The sequence below is a fragment of the Phoca vitulina genome, unplaced genomic scaffold (genome assembly GCF_004348235.1).
Source record: "Phoca vitulina isolate PV1807 unplaced genomic scaffold, GSC_HSeal_1.0 scaffold1, whole genome shotgun sequence".
In the NCBI taxonomy this organism is placed as follows: domain Eukaryota; kingdom Metazoa; phylum Chordata; class Mammalia; order Carnivora; family Phocidae; genus Phoca; species Phoca vitulina.
This window is the reverse complement of record NW_022589704.1, coordinates 43,659,074-43,674,596: the sequence shown is the minus strand read 5'-3', so window position 1 is coordinate 43,674,596 and position 15,523 is coordinate 43,659,074. Positions and strand designations below refer to the sequence as shown.

General features: G+C 39.4%; 1 protein-coding gene across 9 annotated transcripts in view; it reads right to left on the bottom strand.

Moving 5' to 3' along the window:
- HIBCH (3-hydroxyisobutyryl-CoA hydrolase) overlaps nt 1–15,523 on the bottom strand; it is a 182,610-nt gene that overhangs the window by 105,904 nt on the left and 61,183 nt on the right. The window lies entirely within an intron of this gene.

Genomic DNA, 15,523 nt, shown 5'->3' with positions numbered 1-15,523 from the left:
GTTACCATAGGACCTAATAATTCCACTCCTATGTACATACCCAAAAGAAATGAAAGTAGTCCACATAAATGTTTATAGCTACTCATAATAACCAAAAAGTGGAAACAACTCAAATGTGTATCAACTGATGAATTTTTAAAAAGTGATATATCTGGGGTGTCTAGATGGCTCAGTTGGTTAACATCTGCCTTCGGCTCAGGTCATGGTCCTGGAGTCCCAGGATCCAGCCCCATGTCTGGCTCCCTGCTCAGCGGAGAGCCTGCTTCTCCCTTTGCCCCTCACCCTGCTCCTGCACGCACTCTCTCTCTCAAATAAATATTTTTTTAAAAAATAAAAAAATAATTTAAAAAGTGATATATCCAGGGTGCCTGGGTGGCTCAGGCGGTGAAGCATATTCCTTCAGCTCAGGTCATGATCCCAGGGTCCTGGGATTGAGTCCCGTATCGGGCTCCCTGCTTAGTGGGGAGTCTGCTTCTCCCTCTTCCTCTGCCCCTCCCCCTGCTTGTGCTGTCTCTCTCTCTCTCAAATAAATAAATAAGATCTTTTTTAAAAAAAAGTGATATATCCATATAATGAAATATTAGACAATGAAAAAATGAACAAAAACTAAACATGCTACAACATAGATGAACCTTGAAAACGCTATGGTAAGTGAAAGAAACCAAGCACAAAAGACCACATGCTAACTTCATTAATATGAGCTAATATATAGAGACAGAAAGTAGCCTAGGGGTCAGAAGGGTTGGTAGAATAATTGGAGGGTATAAGCTAAGAGGTACTGGGTTTCTTTCTGGAGTAATAAAAATATTTTTAAATGTACTGTGGTGATGATTGCCATTGAATTGTATACTTTAAATGGGTGAACTGTATGGTATGTGAACTAGATCTCATTTATAATTTACACTGATCAAAATACACACAGAGTTATTTGTATACAAAATCTCTTTCCTAATTAGTTAATTAGTATATCAAATTTGTATGGCTGTTTATCATGTTTCCAACACTAGGTTTTTGAAAAATTCAGACAACATATAAGATACAGTTTCTATCCTCAAGGAATGTATAATTCGAGAGAGAAAATTAGCATTCAACAAATAAGCAAGAAATGAGTGATGAAATATGATGCTGATTAGAAGTATAACTCAAATTCAGGGAAGAAAAAAAAAAGGAACCCAGTACAGGTTAGAATAAGAGGCTATTGCAGGAAGATAAGACTCAAGATAGGTCTGTACGCTGAGCTTTCCTGTTAAACAGCCCAAGATTCAAATCTTGGGCTCCACATCCTCATCAACATTTTGTGCTGTCTATCTTTTTTTTTTTTTTTTTTAAGATTTTATTTATTTGCGAGAGAGAGAATGAGAGACAGAGAGCATGAGAGGGAGGAGGGTCAGAGGGAGAAGCAGACTCCCTGCTGAGCAGGGAGCCCGATGTGGGACTCGATCCCGGGACTCCAGGATCATGACCTGAGCTGAAGGCAGTCGCTTAACCAACTGAGCCACCCAGGCGCCCTGTGCTGTCTATCTTTAATTTTAGCCTGTTGATGTGTGTCTCACTGTGGTTTTAATTTGCATTTCCCTGGTGTCTAATGATATTGAACACTTTTTTGTATGCTTATTATCTTCTTTGGTAAAGTGGCTATTCAATTCTTTTGCCCATTTTAAATTAGGTCATCTTTTATTGTTGTTTGATGTAGTCATTATCTAATGCTGTTACAAATTGCCCCAAGATTCAGCAACTTAAAATAATAAACATTTATTATCTGTCTCAGATTCTGAGACTCAGGAATCAGAGAGAGGTTGAGAAGTGGTTCTGGCTCAGAGTCTCTCCTGAGGTTGCAGTCATGGTGTTCACTGGGACTATAGTCATCTGAATGCTCAACCAAGGCAGGAGGACCCCCTTCCAAACTCACTCATGGGCTCGTTGGCAAGCTTCAGTTCCTTGCCACATGGTCCTCTCAAGAGGGCTGCTCACAGTGTAGCAGCTCCATTTCTCCAGGGTGCGTGATCCAAGAGAGAGAACCACCAAAACAGAAGCCATAGTATCTTTTATAACCTAATCTTGGAAGTGATGGAGCATCACCACCGCCTCATTCTATTGGTCACGCGTACCACACCCGGTACAGCGTGGGAGGGGACTACACCAGGGTATGAATAGGCGGCTGGGATCATTGAGAACTGTTTGGAAGCTGGCTACTACTCTCGAATTTTTTTTCCTTTCTCATTACCAAACAGTCATCAAGGCATGCCAATTATTTCTTGAAGCATCTCTCAGATTTGCCCCATCCTCTTAACGCCCCACTACTACCATTCTAGTACCCACATGAAACTCATTCCAGATCTAACTTCTCTCTTCTCCCACAATCATCACACCCTTCAATTCACTGACGACAAATCCTCCCTAAGATACCATGTATCTTTGGCTTATTATTCAGCTGCTAAATCATCTCACAATTGTCCAAAGCTATGTTGTCCAATACTAGACATGTGGCTATTGAACACTTGAATTGTGGTCCATGCAATGGAGGAACTAAATTTTTCCTTAATTTAAATTTAACAACTGGAGCAGTATAAAACATTTTTAATATTGATTACATGTCAAAATGGTAATATTTTAGACATATTGGGTTAGGGAAAATATATTATTAAAATGAACTTCACCCATTTCTTTTTATTTTTTTAGTGTGGCATAGAAAGTTTTAAATTACATATGTGGCATTATTATTGAACAGCGGTGGTCTGTAATATTGAGTTCAAACTGACTGACCTTTGAGGCAACAGAAACAGGGCTCTGCCTTAACTACCCAAATTTATTTCCCATGTAACCTGCCCTCCTCGTTCCTGTCACAGTCTCTCCTGGATGTCCCCAAGGACATAGTGTTGATTTCCTGCCTCTGTGCCTTGGCTCATGTGATTCCTCAGGCCAGGAAAGCTGTTCTTCTTTTATCCTCTTCTAAAATTTTTCCATCCTGAAGACCTATCTTGAGTCTTATCTTCCTGCAATAGCCTCTTATTCTAACCTGTACTGGGCTCCTTTCTTTTTTTTTTTTTCCCTGAATTTGAGTTATACTTCCAATCAGCATCATATTTCATCACTCATTTCTTGCTTATTTGTTGAATGCTAATTTTCTCTCTCGAATTATACATTCCTTGAGGATAGAAACTGTATCTTATATGTTGTCTGAATTTTTCAAAAACCTAGTGTTGGAAACATGATAAACAGCCATACAAATTTGATATACTAATTAACTAATTAGGAAAGAGATTTTGTATACAAATAACTCTGTGTGTATTTTGATCAGTGTAAACCTGGCATTGGTATGGAAAAATAAGGTTGTAAAATTTATTTGTCAAAACACAGATGCTCCTCGCAGACAAATTAAGTACCCGCAACATGTGAGCAATTATCCAGAAGCCAACACCAGCACTGAATGACAAGGAAGTGACTCCTCCTGCTTTTTCCTGTCAGAAACAATGACTGGTAATCAATGAAAGGCTCTGAAAAGCTTGCCAAAAGGTCACTACTGTTGGGTTGAGGTCCCTCAGCACGCCAAGCCCCCACCCCTCACTCCTGACACTAGACAAAGATCTCTTCCAATGCCAGAGATGAGCTGCTTACTCTGACTGTCCCAATAGCCCACTTCTAGGAGAGCCTCTGCAGCTGTACCTTTTCTTAACTCTAACCAGCCTGAGGCTGTGCCGACTGGTCAGATCTACCCTGCTCCGTTACCCGTGAGCCACGTAGGAAGTCTTAAGGCTCAACCCTCCACCCCTTTCTTTTTCTTTTTTTTTTTTAAAGATTTTATTTATTCATTTGAGACACAGAGATACAGAGACAGAGAGAAAGCATGAGCAGGGAGAGAGGCAGAGGGAGAGGGAGAAGCAGGCTCCTCGCTGAGCCAGGAGCCCGATGTGGGGCTCGATCCCAGGACCCTGGGATCATGACCTGAGCCGAAGGCAGACGCTTAACCGACTGAGCCACCCAGGCGCCCCCTCCACCCCTTTCTATCAGACCTCTTGGAAGAGTACTGAAACCCACTCGTTTCACCTTCTTTTCATTCCTGAACTTCGAAAATTTTGAAAAGTGGCCTTTTGTGGGAAGAGTGTTTTGAGCCAACGCTGTTTTTGTTTTTGTTTTGTGCCAAGCCCCAGGGAAAAAGCCTGACCTAGAACGATCTCACTGATCCCAACCCAAGGCTGTATAAGTGTAGTGGTCTCAGTGTACCCCTTTGGCCAGCACCGACCACAGGAGGCATAGCGCATAGGCCACCTGCACAGAGTCTCAGCTGTCTTCCCAAACAACAGGAATTGAGTCATACAACTGGAGGCCAAGAAGCAAGGCATTGCTCAACTATTACTAACAAGCAGGGCAGAAAACAGATCTTGATCCAATGATAATGTTGATCTCAACTTAGTGATCCCAAAGGGTATCAACATTCTCTCTTATACGTAACAAGGTGAACAGTATGAGATACGGTAGAGCCTGTGACCCAAGATCACTTCTCTTAAGGTGGTTAACCATTTTCTCCCTTGTACTATAGGCAGGATGAGTGGCCTCATAGACCCTCAGAGTTCTGGAGATGCCCAAGGTTGAATAATGAAATCTGGGTCCCTTCCCTTTCTTCTTGCTCAGTGCCCAGTGTAAGTTAAATAAGCCCTTCTGCAAGGTTAATATTCAGTAAATAAGCATCAGTATGGCCACATGATTGTTAAGACATTGAAACACTTCTAAACCAATCAATAAACACCCACTGTCCATGTCAGCGAATCTGGTCAATCTGGCCCCAAGAACCCCAGGTGGGCGCCACTGAGAAAACCAACCTGGCACGTGCCAGCCAGCAGACCACAGCTGTCCACGCTAGACCACACTGCCATGTGTTCATAGTGAGCCAAGTCCTTTTCGGGAAGATAATCGTGCTTGTGTACCAGAAGGCATGTGCCTGGTGGCCATCAGGCTGCCCGTCCCTTGGCTGAGACCGCCTGCTGCAGGGTAACCCCAGAGCTGCCCTCACAGCGCTGCAGTGCACCATAGCTCTGCCATATCTTGACCAGTACCCTTGCCCTTTTGTACGTTTGTGCTACTCATTGCGTGCCACCCAACAAACAGGACTGGACTATGCCCATCATAGTGCAGTTACTGCAAGGACCACATGCACCAAATCTGGATCAGAAAAATCTCAGAGGTTGAACCACATCTGGGTGCCCTTTCTTCTCTATCTCCCTTTTCTTGGCCACATGCAATCTCATGCAGACTTGCGAAATGCCTGCTTCTCTCCTGGTGCTTTGTTAGTCATTGAGGGCATATTATAATCCAGGTACTATGTTAGGTGTTGGGCCCTGCAGCCTTGGAGATTACATGGTGCTATGGAAGCACCTATTAAGGCCACCTGTTATAATCTAGAAATCAGAGAAGGCTTCTCAGAAGTGACTGTTTTAGACATAGGAAAACTCTGCATAGATAGAACAGAGCATGCAACTCCAGGATTCTGATAGTGGCACTAGAGAGGTAGGGTGGGATCAGATCACGAAGGGCTCATGAAGCCACCTTTAAAGGGTATTTAAGCAGAAATATGACATAATCAGATTTTAGTTCTATCAGTATCACTTTGAAGTACAGCCAGTGGATCAGAGAAAACATGTCTGGCTCCCCACACCCCTCCCTATATCTTTTCTGCACCTTCATACTTACTTGACTTGCAAGAAGTTTTGATTTGCCCTGGCTTGTCTGATCCCAACTGTATTTCATGACATCATCTCACAATACAGCTTTTAATAGCTATTTATTTACATATTCCTTCTGCTTTTGTCACATTTGCTAACTAGCCAATCTATTTCTCATTTTCTGAACTCAGCAGAGCAATCTGATTAGCCTACCTTAACTTTTCTGAGCTGTGAATGTGCCACCTTGGATAAGGGACTGGGGGGGGAGGGTTTAATCATCTATTTGAATACTGGGGATGTTCATGGCTTCCAAGATTATGTGGGTTTGGCAAGGAAGGATGGCTTATTTCTCAGATCATCAACCAGTCTCCATGCCCAGAGTAATGATTCAAAGAGCAGCCGATAAAGATAGGAGCATTAATAAAATAGAAATATTTAAAAACAAAAATGGTTCCTGTAAGAAAAAAAAATGTGCACAGAAACATTCTAGAAGGATATCTACCCCAAATGTTAACAGCAGTTAACCTTAGGTGGTAGTGAAAATATGGGTGACTCAGTACTTTTCTATAATTATTTATATTTTCTATTGTTTCTCATGAGAACAGTTGTTTTATTTTTTAAAAGTAGTTTTAAGGAAATAACAAATACTCATAAAACCTACCATACTTTTCTTTATAAGTAATTCTCAAAATACTTTTTGGACAAGTTTTCTCTTTACTACATGCACTGGATTTCTAGGGAGTTGCCACCAGGTTGTGAATGTACCGTATCAAAGAAGACTAAAAGACTTAAAAAAAAAAAAAAAAAAAGACTGAAAGGCTTATGTTTTTTCCATAAAATAGTCTCTCCAAATAAAATTGTTAGAAAAGCTTTAATATGGCTGGTCTGAAGCTAGTGAGTTATCTCAATTGTTTATAGTCAAGTTACAAATCAAACTCCTTGTTCTACTCTTTCCCCATCTCACTACTACATTTGACTTAAAAAATAAGAAAATTTTAAAAAGAAGAAAAAGTTTTAATACTTCTCTTGATTCTGATATATTTCATATCAAATTATATCTCTCATTAAGAATACATACATAACACATACACAACATAAGATGTAACACTAACATTGTAAAGAATGCAAAAAACATAGGCCTTGATACACAGTAATAGCACAGTGTCTATTTGCATATTTCTAATAACTGGCATATTCCTAATACACAATGTCAAATTATCTTCATTATTTAAAAATATGTGTATTATATAGGTACAGTCTTGAGGACCTCAGTTTAGCAATATATATTTAAAATTACCTCCTGAAATGAGTAAATGAGTAAACTGATCTGTCCTAAGTTTGGTAAGTTGGGTTACAAATTCTGTGATGTTAGCAAGTCCCACAGGGAACTGTGTAATCAGGAAGATCTTTTGTAACAATTATGGCCTTTAAACTCTCCTGGGTTTCCCTAAAACTGTTTGTATGTATGCATACATAGCAATAATAATTACAAAAATGTAAGTAGATTAAAATTTGTGTTAAAGTATGCATAGACTTTCCTCTGATGAACATTAGATTCCCTAATATCTGGTATCTCTTTTGGGGAGGAGAAATAAATCAAATGAATGTCAAAATAATACGGTTTTCCACTCATACAGGAACGCTTTGAGTCCTTTTCAGGGTCACTTTTATATTGTTCTGATGCTCAGCTGGTGAGACTTCTATGTTCTTAATACTATATTCACTTTCCCTAAGAGCTAAGGAAAGAAAGTTGTAATTATCAGTATTCTTGCAGCTACAATGCTCAAAATCCCTCCTTCGAGCCTCTTTCCTCCAAATCCTAAATCAAAAAAACAAAAATAACTCATCCCATGATATTAGTGGTAAAATCAACGGAAATTTGTGAAATTTCTGCCTATATTTAGGAGCAAGAGAGTTGCTTAGAGCAAACAGATGGTGGAAGGCAAGACAGCAATGTTTGGTATGTGTTTTTAAGATTCAGAGTGGATGAAATAGGAAATAATTTGCAGCTGATCAAAGATTGATGGTAAATGGTAACATCAAAGATTTCTTTTTTTTTTTTGTCAAGTTTTAACTTGTGACTAAGGACAACAACTTAGAGACAGCTGCTGCAGTATGCTGACCTGCTCGCAGACTCTGGAGTGTGTTAAGGACAGAACGTCCACACTCACTTGAAAGGTGTTGGAGAGCCAGTAGGCCAGAAATGGCGTGGAGAAGTGCGTGGTGGCTGGGAATTCACTTCCTTTTCCTCATCTTGGTGTCAAGCAATGATCTGCCCCTTTCACTTAACTCACTGGTCCTCACAGAGGCATCTGTGGAACTGCATTTACTATTATTTCCAAGATAAAATGTAACTGTATTTGCCAGGTAATATATTTAACTTTTCTTGTGGAAAAAGAGGGGGAAAATCTGCATGAAGAAAGAAACTGTGAAATAAATTAAAAAAAAAAAAAAAAAAGGAGACAAATGTATGTTCTTTCTAATTTTCCAAGGTTTTCTTTCCATTTATAACATTTCTTTTGTGGAAACTCGAGATTAGTCACAGTAAGCAAACATTTCAGTGTCAGCACATTCTATAAAAACACTTGTGAAAATCATTTAGGGTCAGATTTTAGTATTTGTGAAGACATTTTAAAAGCTAGGATTATTTTTAAGTTGTAAGGTATTAGGAGTCATAGCACAGTCCCATGCGCCCAAATATAGGTCTCCAGATATTACCTAAATAATGAGGCACTTAAATATCAGAGAAAGAAGTTATTTAACAAATTAAAAACCCAGTATAATCAGCATATGAGAGATCCACTTCTTGTCTCCTCTTGTTTTTCCAGTCTCATGTTGGCTTAAGTTTTTACCAGAATGATTTGGTAATATGATGTATGGAGCAGATAATATGGGTGTGGCTTAGGAAAAGAACTTGATTCTGGGTGTTAGACATTTTAAAGAAGCCTCTTAAAGTTCTATTACGGAATGCCTAAAAAATTAAAAGATGTTTAATGTCCTATTCCCTATGAAATGAATGTCATAATCATCCTTGTCATGTAATATCCAAAATATAATTATGAAATTGTTAACAGTTCTAAAAATAAAGCTAGGCAAACTTATTCCAAAGCAAAGTACACAAAAGGAATAAGCAATCAGGATGTAAATATTCTGAGATAACAAAGTATGCAATAAAATGATCTTACAAACTAAAGAGTATCATGGAGGATCCAACAGTAAGTTGATTTTAGGTTTTCTCTGGATAGCTAAAGAAAACAATATCCAGGAAAGTTTAAGAATTGGAGGAAATGACTCATTGATAATATGCATGCTCCAGAGGGTAACCTTTGTGCTGAACAGCAGAACACTGTACACCTAATAAGCAGGGGCTGGGCTGGGCAGTTCAGTAAGGAATGTTCAAATGAAGCCCAGGAGAAGGCAATCCAGTGTCCCTTCCCTGAACTTTTGGCTCTCAGATTCCAGCATTTAATTTAATTTAATTTAATCCAGCGTTAATTGAGATAGAGGGGAGCTGAGACCCTAAGGATCCATATACTTCAAGACTTTGACAATTACTATATTTTACATCTAGCAACATGTCTGTGGAAAAATAAGTGGGAATGCATATAATTCCCATTTTATGAACATATATACACTCTGTGTGTGTGTGTGTGTGTGTGTGTGTGTAGTGATAGAATGAAGATAAATACTTAAGCCCAAAAATTTTGTTAGGCAGAAGCCTATATGCCCATGCACTGGAAAATGCCTATAAATATACCTGCATGACTTGTTCTAAAAAGTTATCCTTTGCTTTTGATACCTCAGCCACTTGTAGCCTCAATAGCTATCCAGTTCTCACTAGTTTATATAGTTCAGTAAGTTTGCACTGTAACTGAAGGAAAACTCACAAAGTTGTAACATTCTATCACAAATGTTAAGGATTTCTACCTCAGATCTAAAAAAAAAGTCATAGATATGCTTTGTTTTCACGAGGGTTGTTCAATCTTTTCTAAGACAAGTATAAACAACTCATACTAGTTAATGATTTAAAAGGAACACAAAAATAAGATTGTGCAATACAGTGCTAGGAATCTCTTACAACTAAATCAATTCAAATTTATTCCTTGTGTGGGTAACCTCCATTTTCCCTCTTTGTTAACTACATGCTATCCTACAGTTAAGTCATCTTTACATACGCCTGACGGAAGATCCGTGGATGGCAAATGCTGCGTGACTCATTAAAATCCAGTGAGCTAGTCAAAACCAAGTGTCCAGCAGCCGATTTCAGGTTGTGAGCTGTGGCAGCGGCAGGCATGCGGCATTGACCTATGCGAGAGCAACTGGTGACTTTCGATCTAGTTCGGTATGCCTGAGGAAGGGCATGACCGAGTCCGGAAAGGCAGTGAGAGCTGCCCGCGGCCCGCGCTACTGCTGACCCTTACCCGAGAGGCCTTGGCTAATGTGCCATTAAAAATCATATTTCAAAAACTCTATAAAGCATATTTAACGATATGGTGAAATGCTCATATGTGATGATTAAACAACAGTTCATGAAACAACATGTTTAGTAATATTTGTAAAAATAAATATACATGCAGAGAGAAGATGGAACATTATACTCTAAAATGCTAATGGTTATAGTATTGGGGGTGGGGTTTGTTTCCTTCTTTACATTTTTTCATATTTTTTGAGTTTCCACAAACTTTTCTTCATAATGCATTGATTTTATAACCAGAAAAAAAGTCAATAATTTCCTCTGAAAGCACTTATTTAGAATATTTTGAATATTTTGAAAAGGTGAATTTTGGCAGAGTTACTCTATTGATATTAAGAAGCTATGCCGGGGCGCCTGGGTGGCTTAGTCGTTAAGTGTCTGCCTTTAGCTCAGGTCATGATCCCGGGGTCCTGGGATCGAGCCCCGCATCGGGCTCCCTGCTCTGCGGGAAGCCTGCTTCTCCCTCTCCCACTCCCCCTGCTTGTGTTCCCTCTCTCACTGTCTCTCTCTCTCTGTCTGTCAAATAAATAAATAAATAAAATCTTAAAAAAAAAAAAAAAAAAAGCTATACCATTGGCACAGTAATCCAGAAGAGGATGAAAGAAAGAAAATAGAAGGCTCAGAAATATGGCCTAGTGCACAAAACAGCTTAATGTATACATTGGCCATCACACATTCGTGGGAAAAGGATGTTTGCTCAAGAACAATGTCAGGAAAATTGACTAGATATTTGGGGGGTGGGGCGAGGAATCAACTTAGAGCTTCTCAAAATAATTTCCAGATTACTAAAAACTTAAATCCTCAAAATCAAATAGTAAAAGGTATTAGGAGAAATATAAGTGAATATTGGTCCGATCTTTTAAAAAGGATTTTCTAGGCACAAAAACAAAGATACAGAGACAACTCCATAAAAAATTTTGATTTTGTAAATAATAAAAACCCTACAATACAATGAAAAGGCGAACTACGAAAATTATTCATAACAAATGTGACAAAGGGTTGCCATTTTTTTTTTAAAGATTTTATTCATTTATTTGACAGAGAGACAGCGAGAGAGGGAAATACAAGCAGGGGGAGTGGGAGAGGGAGAAGCAGGCTCCCCACTGACCAGGACCCTGGGATCATGACCTGAGCTAAAGGCAGATGCCCAATGACTGAGCCACACCCCAAAGGGTTGCCATTCTTAACATATTGCCAATGGACTTGAACAAGATAAATACTAAGACTAAAATATTGCTAGTTTTGAGCTCCCGGAGTGCAGAAGCATAACTATACTGTTTACTGCTTATACCCGTTAGCACTGTGCCCAGATACATTACAAGGAATTAATCCATATTGCATGAATAGAGAAATGGCCAAACATGCAAAGGTGGCTAAAGAAGGGGGGGGAAGGCAGAAGAGAAAAGGAAACACGAATGGCAAATAGACATGGAAAAAATTCTCTCAGCAATAATAAAAATGGAATTAAGACTATGATGAAAAATTAGGAAGGGTTTTTTGTGTGTATTTGATAATAGATGCAGTAATGAGATAGGCAACATCACTCACAGCGAGGAGTGTTTTGAAGAGCAATTGATAAAGTCATATTGTAGACTATGTAATTCTAGGAGTCTAACCTAAAGAAGTACAATAGACACTGGAAGGATAAATCTTCTAGAACTCTTGGACTCTTTAAATCTGTGTTTCCAAACCGTGTTCCGAAGAGCTCTGGGGTTCTGCAGGGAGGTCCCAGAGTATGCCTTAAAATGAGGAAGTTTCCTTTAACTCTGCATCTGACTTTTATTTATTTGTTAGAGGCAATATAAGAATATTTTCTTAAAGATTCCACTGAGGGGCATCTGGGCGGCTCAGTCAGTTAAGCATCTGCCTTCGGCTCAGGTCATGATCCCAGGGTCCTGGGATCAAGCCCCACATCGGGCTCCCTGCTCAGCGGGAAGCCTGCTTCTCTTTCTCCCACTCTCCCTGCTTGTGTTCCCTCTCTTGCTGTGTCTCTATCAAATAAATAAATAAAATCTTTTAAAAAACGAAACATTTAAAAAAGATTCCACTGAAAACATAAAAGTTTGAACACCACTATATTGTACTATTTGATTTCAATAAAATGCAATGGACTGTTACTTCTCAAAAACTACTAGAGAAGTGGGAACAATAGTCAAAGCGTTACATTCCCCAACACTGGCCTCACAGTAATTTTAAATTCCTGCTTTAGGAAACTTGTAAATCTTTCTATAATTACCTTGCAAATAGTCCAAATCTCAGATATAAAATCTGAGCATATCCAGGCCTGTAACTTAAGAAATAAAAGATTCGTGTTCTATGAGGTTCACCAGTGTTCTTTAATATGATCAGTCTGTCCTAACAAGAACCAACCTCTACTCAGATGTCTCAGCAGAAGAGATTTTATTGAAGGGACTATTTACAGAAGTTCTGGATTAGGTTTACAGTAGGGTGAAGGGATATAACATGACATGGAGATGATAAGAGACGTGAAGGTACCCAGGCTCTTGCAACCTAAGAGGCTGTGACCATCGCTAGGACTGAAGGGATAAGGGGAGGAGATCAAATCAGCAGAGCAGTGAAGGGAGAGCCACCTTGACTTAGAAGTCCAAACTGGGAAAAGAGGTAGGAATAAATACCCCAACTTTTCTCCTTTTCCACCCTCCAACCTATTGTCGGTATCGCCCATTGGTGAACCTTACCTGGAAGCCACCTGGCAAGAGAGCCCAGAGAAAATAGCTGATGAAAGTTCTGCCTTCAGAAAGACAAGAATCTAGCAGAGAAGGATGGAAAATGGATCTGGCACAGAGCTAGCTGAAAATAACCAGCATACTTACAATAGTGAAATATCAGGAACCCTGATCCAATAAAAGAGCAATGCTTAACTAAATGATGGTATTAACCATTCTCTAATGAAGTAAATAATGGTACTCAAAAAAACCATTATGCATTTGAGGAGCACAGAAGAGACAGCAAACAGCTCCATCTGGGAGAGTGAATTCAGGGCAGATCTTCTCAAATTGACAACCTAAGTTGTTGTTGTTGCCTAAGTGAATTTTCTTATATTTTTGCTTATTACAAAAGAATACATATCCATTATAGGAAGAACACACGTAAGAGAAAACCAAATATCTACAATCTCACCCCTACCCAAGACCACTATCAACATCTTAGTGTGTTTACATCTTTCCATATCTTTTTCTCTGCATACATACACAGGATTATGTTGTATTTGGGATGTAACATAGATACGGTTTTCTTAACTGTATTTTTCCATGTAATAAGTCATGAATACTATCTCATGCAATAAATATCATTTGGCAACTTTTTTGTGTTGTTTTGTTTTTAAAGATTTTATTTATTTATTTATTTGACAGAGAGAGACACAGCGAGAGAGGAAACACAAGCAAGGGGAGTGGGAGAGGGAGAAGCAGGCTTCCCGCCGAGCAGGGAGCCCGATGCGGGCTCGATCCCAGGACCCTGGGATCATGACCTGAGCCGAAGGCAGACGCTTAATGACTGAGCCACCTAGGCACCCCCATAACTAATTTCTATCCTCAGACATTAAGTGTGCTTTCTCTTTTGGCTATTACCAAATACACTGTGATGAACTTTCTTGTAGTCTACTCTTTGCACACATCACTGCCCTCACGCCAATTTCAGGCCACAGCCTGTTTTTCTACAGCCCTCAAGCTAATAGCTCTCCTATTTTTAAAAGGTTTTAAAAACAAAAGCACATACACAAAGAAGAAAAACAACAGAGACATATGTGGCTTGCAAAGCCTAAAGTATTTACTATCTGGGCTTTTACAGAAAACAGTTGTCAATTCCTGTATTATGAATTCCCAGAAATGCAGTTTTTGAGTCAAAGGGTGTGAACATTTTTGAAGCTTTTACTGCATTTGGCCAAATTGCCCTCCAGAAACACTGAAGTAATTTATGTCCTTCTCAGTACTGAGTTTGGTCATTTGCCACGCATCCTGCCTCAAGGGTCCCTGGCCTAAATCACTAGCTTTTATTCTCAGTCAACTTGATGGTGCATTAGCGTTTTAAGTTTTCGCCTCCCTTAAAAATGTGTTTGGCCATTTACATTTTTCTTTCATGACTTCACTAATTTACATTTTTGTCCATTTTTTAACAGGATATTTATACTTTATTTGTCAGACCTCTATTTTAAAAAATGTTACTCTCTTATCTCAAATATATTGCAAATTTTTGGTAGTTTTTACTTGTCTTTTAATTTAATGGGGGTTTTTTTTATGAAAGAAATTAAAAATTCTATAGTCAAGTCTGTCATTTTTCCTTTGTAATTTTGCCCTTTGTTCCAAGCTTACTTTCAGATTAAAAGCAATTCAGTTATATTTTCTCCTTGAACTTTTAAGACTTCTTTTTTTTTTAAAGATTTTATTTATTTATTTGAGAGAGAAAGAGAGAAAATGTGCAAGAGCAGGGGGAGGGGCAGAGAGAGACGCAGACTCTCCTGCTGAGCAGGGAGCCCCTGGTGGGGCTCCATCCCAGGAACCTGGGATCATGACCTGAGCCGAAGGCAGACCGACGCTTAACCGACTGAGCCACCCAGGCGCCCCAAACTTTGAAAACTTCTAAAAAATTTAAATCTTTTAATCCTTCTCAAATTTAGTGTCGGAGAAAGGTTTTTAAAGCATGAATAAGTCATATAATGTGAATCCTGGAGTCATATTGCTGGGTTCAAACTTGGCCTCACAACATATACATGTTTAAATAAATTATCTAACTTCTCAAAATCAGTTCTATTCTTTATTAAGTGGAGATAACAGTAATTCCTACCACGAGATTCACCTAAGAATGAACAGCTATAAAACACAAAAAGCGTCTAGCATGGTGCCGCTAGCTATTATATAGCAGCTAGAGAATCCTCCAGGCAAAAGAACTTGAGTTCTCTCAAGCTAGAGACCACAGAAGCAGGGTGGGAGCAGAAAGATGAATTCAGTCTGGGCGATGTGAAGTTTCAAGCACCATTTCCTGGAGTCTGACAAGTCGGGTATTGCCCCAGTCTCCTGTCTTGGTAGTTCCTCACTGTTCCTCAACAACCAAGTCTTGGTAACTCAAGGGAGTCTTGGGCAGTTGGGGAAAATACAGATAAGAAAACCTGCCAGCTGGAACTTTTCCAACATTTTCCCAATTTCTTGCCATGGAATGAGTTACAGGTATATAGATACTGGTCTCCCTGGCCCTCCAGTTACTCCCGCAGCAGCAGCCTCTTTCCTTTACCCTATTTGGGGCCTTGCAGACTTGATCACTTCCTAGGCGTGCCAGGAAGGGAAAGGATGTGCAGAAAGCCCAATGCACCCACAAACAACATTCAACTTGCTGGGCCAGCTGTCAGGCCCCTTCTACTCAAAATCTTATGTTGCTT